The 6,000-nt window shown below is 43.1% G+C and overlaps 1 pseudogene; it reads right to left on the bottom strand.

Moving 5' to 3' along the window:
- Nucleotides 3,898-4,498, bottom strand: Gm19254 (predicted gene, 19254; annotated as a pseudogene).

Raw genomic sequence — 6,000 nt, 5'->3', positions numbered from 1 at the left:
TCCCCTGCCCCTTAACTAGACATTTTTCCCCCACCAAATTCCAGGCAGATAATCTGATAAGTGCCCTTAAAGAGAGATTTTAGAGTAGATCAGAAGAGATTAAACACAATTAGGGGACCAATTGCCCGGTGTAAGTGGTAGAGTGGACAGCAGCTCCCACGGGAGGCCACTTGGTCTCTTACAGCGGAGGTGGTAGTCATGGGCCTGGGTGCTTCCCCAGCAGAGTGGTGGAACAGAGAAAATCAAGACTTACCCAGTGATGTCTTCTGTGTCTCTAACACATGCTGGTGTTGTGATGGAGCCTTTTTCATGGGTCTCTGGAGCACTCATATTCTGAAGTTTATTTAAACTGCAGTTTGGTTCAAACTAAAAACAGACGTGGAGAGATTCGCTGATTCAAATGCAACGTAGGTACTAATTAGATAGCAAATGTAGTTGATTGGAAAGTACTGAGCTGAATTAATGCAATGCAGCACCTGACTATTGAAGCGTATTTGAAGCTCCTAAGAAGCAAGATTGGCCCTCTCGGCAGTTAAAAGCCATTAAGCATCCATCTTTCATGGACACCCCAGGAAGGGCAGGTAGGAAAAAAATACTTTGTATATGTGTCAGTGAGCTTTCAATTGCTGTAAGAAAATCCCTGGTGGGGGGGGGAGGACAAGCTATACAGAGGAAAAATGAATTTTGATTCATGGTCTCAGAGGTTTCAGTCCGTGTTTTTGGACCTAGGGGTCAGCAGCGTATTGCCTTGGGGGCCTGTGGTTAAGCACTGAGCCTACCCCATGGCGGTCAGAAAACAGAGACGCAGAGGGGAGATGAGGTCATGATTGCTTCCAAGAGTGTGCCCTCAAATCAAATGACTTCTCTTCCTTTCAATAAGCCACACCCCCGAAGGTTCCCCTGGGTCCTTGCTGGGGAGCATTGAGGATCAGAACTGGAACAATATAGGATGGAAGGGCGTATTTAGAGAGAGGGGCTGGGGGTCTCATGGTGGTAGACTTGTCTAGCACGTGCCAAGCTTGATCACAGCACCACAAAAACCCAAATCAAGAAACTCCGGAATGTATTCTAGGAAAGAAAAAAAAAACCCATTGAATTTCATGTTTTTTAAACCCTCATATAAGATTACAAGGAAGATTATTTGTCGTAGGCAAGTGCTTATTTGAGGATTTACTTGGTGTATATCAAAACATTAATTGGATGCATTACTTTTCCCTTGTGCACAAATCAATCAAAGCCTCCGGGGAGAATCGTGAGGGCTCTGTGTTTAGTAAGCAGTGCTACCCGCGAATGAGTCTGCTCTGCCTGCTGTGTGTATGTGGCAGGGGACTTAGGAGAAATACCAAGGGGTTCTCTTGGATTGTGGAAACAAGTTCCCCAGAGTTTGCCTAACGAGGCTCTGAAGGGACACTTATGTCATGCATAACCAGTCTTATGCAACGCGTGAGCATACACACATACACATTAGGCATGTGTGTGTGTGTGTGTGTGTGTGTGTGTGTGTGCAAGTATGTGTGCACAAGTGTGTGGACAGTTGTACCAATATTAATTGAAAGCTTCCAGGTGCCAAGTACTGTACAATTACAATTCTTGGGAGACAGAATTAGCCAAACACAGTCTGCCTGGGCTCCAAACATTGCCCAGGGGAGAGCTTTACAAAGTACAGATTTGAATCGCATTCTGGGTCTTCAGAGGTGAACCAAAGACCCAAAGGTGTGGATTAAATTTAGCATCTCCATTGTTTTACTGTACATCACTGTTTACGCGGATGTGTTTCAGAAAATTACACACAATAAGACCTTGAAACAACCCCTCCAAGTTTTGAAGTAACTCCCTTTCCCATTGAAGGGAAATACATCTGGATTCATTCCACGGAGGACTCATTAACTCTGGCACCTCGTTTCTTCCACCCCACATGGTTACTATTTTCATTTCCCTCTGGGGAGCAGAGTCCCAATCTAAAATTGCTGATAATAAGGATAATAAGCTCAGAGACGTCCTGGGGGGGAACAGATGGAAAACAGTTTCCTGGCCTCTCCCTGTTGGCTGTTGGAGAGGGAGAGGTGGGCTTTCTGGAGACTTCCGATCTCAATGCCAAGAGGCCTTTCTGGCCACTGCTCCCTCTTACACTCAGCATTACAGCAGTGCTTCTCAAAGCACCATGCCTGGACCAGCAACACAAGTTCTGCCTGAGAATTTGATTCATGCAATAATCCAATTTCTTAGAACAATGGATCATAGACCCTGGGACAGGGACCTCAGAAAATGTGTGTTACCCTTGTGCTGTATTTCCACTACTAATAAATTAACCGAGACAAAAGCTGCATTCTCCCCATATTCTAGTCTAGAATATCTGTGGTGGTTTAAGTATGCTTGGCCCAGGGAGTGGCACTACTAGGAGGTGTGGCCTTGTTGGAGTAGGTGTGGCCTTGCTGGAGGGAATGTGTCACTGTGGGAGTGGGCAATGAGACCCTCCTCCTAGATGCTTGGAAGCATGTCTTCTGTTTGCCTTTGTAACAAGATGTAGAGCTCTCAGCTCCTCCAGCGCCATTCCTGCCTGGATGCTGCCATGCCATGCCATGATGATAACAGACTGCATCTCAAAATCAGTAAGCCAGCTGCAATACAATGTTATCTTTTATAAGAGTGTCTTGGTCGTGGTGTCTCTTCACAGCACTGGGAACCCTAACTAACACAATAGCTATCAGAATGAACAGTCACAATGCTAGCAGTCATAAACTCGTCAGCAACCAAGAGCTCCAAACACCGACTATTGAGAGTGTCTGTGGGAGCAGAAGGAGATAGAAGGAGTAACTGTGAAAGACGCAGAAAGGCAGACAGAAAGTAGGACACACACATACACACATACACACACAAAAAACGAGCCACACCCCATGCTCTCCATTTAGATGTCACACTGAGCCCTTAGGCTGGGGGAGAGCATATGGAAAAACAGTGGCTGTCACTCTGAAGGGCTTCATAGTGTGAGTGCAGAAAAAGTAATGCTCATGACAAGTGACAAGACAAAAAGCTGTGTCAGGCCCACAAGGTACTGAAGTTTGGGGCCACAGACAAAGGAGGAAATAGCTCTCCCAACAGCAATAGATGATGGTGGTTTGAGTTAGCATCGGGTATGGTGGCATATGCCTGCACTCAACTCTGCATAGCCGCTTCTGACCCCTCAAGTCTAGTGTGGTGCACCGAGAGGCCGCAGGTAATACACAGATGAGCTATTCTTACTGGTTTCATCAAAACGTTACTACAAAATAGACAGCATGCTGTGTTTGATCATTGGGCCACAATTAGCACAAAACCTGCATATTGCTCTCTTAAGTGTTTCCTTTAATATTACTGTTCCCAATAAATTCCCTCTGCCATGCCCTGCCCTGCCCTGCCCTGCCCTGCCCTGCCCTGCCCTGCCCTTTCCCTCCTCCTCCTCTCCCTCCTCCATTTTCTTATTTTTTCTGAGCTGGAGTGATGGCTCAAGGCTTAAGAACATCCTTAACTCTTAACCCTGCAGGCTACTCCTGCAGAGAATCTGGGTTCAATTTCTAGCACCCACACGGTCCTCATTAGCATCTGTAACTGCAGTGCCACCCATAACACCCTCTTCTGGTCTCCATGTGTCACAGGTACACATGTATTATAGAAACATACAGACAGGCAAAGCATCTGTACACATAAAATAAAATAAAATAAAATAATTTCTCTTCCTTTCATAGTAGGAAGATACATAGAATTTTGAATTTCCAAGTTTCTTTTCTTTTATCATTTTAATGTTATAAATGTGGTTTTCTGACTTATGTTGTTTCTCATGGAAATGGTAATATGGGTTAGTCACATGAGGTAGCTTAAATTCTATTTTTTAATATGATGTGTTTTTAATATTATTTAATATTTAATAGCTCATCACTGGTAACACCACATAATCAAGAATAAGTTAACAGGTTAGCATTTAAAAATGTCAACTTTAATAAGTGTACAGGTCAGCTTGTGGGGCAGCTGACCAAGATGCATAACGTGGGAGATACAAGAGACCACCTGGGGTTTCTACACTTCATTACACTTACAGAGTATTTATTAAGGTTGTTTAATATATGACTTTTCATTTGACATTTTGGAAGTCCTTTGTTGTAAGGATAATCCTATCTGCTGATGAACAGCAGCCATGATGATCATGCTGGACCGCCATGCTGGATAAATTCCATTTTTTTTCTTGAGACACTGTTTCTGTCTATATTTCTGAGGTAATGTTTACTATCTCTGCAGTGTCTGATGGCCCCTGATGCATCAGCAAATCTGGGGATATGCTTCCTTTTTAATGCTGTGCAGTTACAGAGCTATGGGAGGGATAGCACAGCAAAGCCCAAAGCTTCAGAGGCCCTGTTATCTCTTCTGCTAGGGAACCTTATAAACGGAGCATGTGGCCTCACTACCTGCACAACCCTGCTGGCAGAAGCCATCTTGCTGCCCATCCTGACGCCTGCAACCGTAGCTTGAGTTCTTATCTTCAGGTAGCATGTCTCTCTTCCTTGATCACCTTTGAGATTTCCTGGTTAGCTTTCTCTCTCTCTCTTTTTTAATAGTTTGAGTATGTGTTTAGGTATATTTTATTTTGATATTTATCTTTGGATGTCTCTGTGATTCTTGAACTTGTTTGGCATCTTCCGTGACATCTAGAAGAGTCTCACTCTTCAAACATTTTATTTATTTATTTATTTATTTATTTATTTATTTATTTATTTATTATCTAGCGACAGAGCCTCACATTTCTGAGGCTGGCCTTGAACTCACTATGTAAATACAGGAGGATGATTTTGAACTCCTGACCCTCCTGCCTATGCTTCCTGGGTACTGAAATTAAGTACAGACATCTGCTATAGCATCCAATTGTACCCTAGGCGGGGACTGAACCCAAGGTCTGTGACCAAAGTCTCCTGACTGAGCTACCTCCCCAGTCCCTAAACATTTCTTCTTTCCCTCTTCTCCCAAGCTTCCAACAAGCCGCTATGACTCTGTCCTTGGAGCACTTGGGTACTCTGCTCCATATTTCTTGCTCTGTTCTTCCTCACTAACTTTGGATGGTTTCTGTGACCTTACATCTTTGGTGACTGATTGTTTCAGCTAGATGTCCTAGTGAGCGTGTGGAAGCTGTTCATCTCTAATCCTGTATCACTATTTCCTCCTCCTCTTCTTCCAACCCTTATTCCTCTTCCTCCTCCTCTTTCCTCCAGCTGAGGTTAGACCCATGGCCTCACACCCATTGTGATTTTATTTTCTAGACTCTCTGTAACTTCCATCTTTCTTTTGAAATTCCCTACCTGTTCATGCATGTGAACATGCATGTTTTTCATTAGATCTTCTAACATACAATTTCTATATATCTTAAAGTCTTCCTCTAGTAATATCTAGGTTGTCTTTGAGTCTGATACTGTCAACTACCTTGTATTTTCACAAAAGAAACAGTTGCTGTTTTCCTCTTTTGGTATACATTATTATGTTTTCTTTTAATTTTTGTCTTTGTTCTTAGAGCGGTATGGAGATCAACCTATAGCTTTACATGGGATGTAAGCTGTCTACCACTGAGGTACATTCTTGCCACCCCACCACCACTACCATTTGAAAATTGTATTTGAGGGCAGGTGAAAAGGCTCAGACAGCAAGAATGCTAATTGCCAGTGCTGATGAATTCACTCTCCAGAACAACATGGTGGAAGGAGAGAACGGACTCCTGAAAGTTGTCCTTTGACTTTGAATAACATGCTGGGATATGTTCCCTACACCAGCTCCCCACCAAGTAGATAAATAAATATAAATAAAAAAAGAATACTTTGAGGCAGGGTCTCACTATGTAGTCCAGGCTATATATAGGCTAGCCCAAGACCTGAAATTGTCCTGCCTTAACCTCCAGAGTAGTTGAAATTACCAGCGTTTGTCAACATACCAAGCACATTTTATTTTATTTTATTTTATTTTATTTTATTTTATTTTATTTTTTTG

Source organism: Mus musculus, chromosome 6 (assembly GCF_000001635.26).
Source record: "Mus musculus strain C57BL/6J chromosome 6, GRCm38.p6 C57BL/6J".
NCBI lineage: Eukaryota > Metazoa > Chordata > Mammalia > Rodentia > Muridae > Mus > Mus musculus.
Note: the sequence above shows the minus strand (reverse complement) of the source record. Positions and strands in the feature narration are given on the sequence as shown.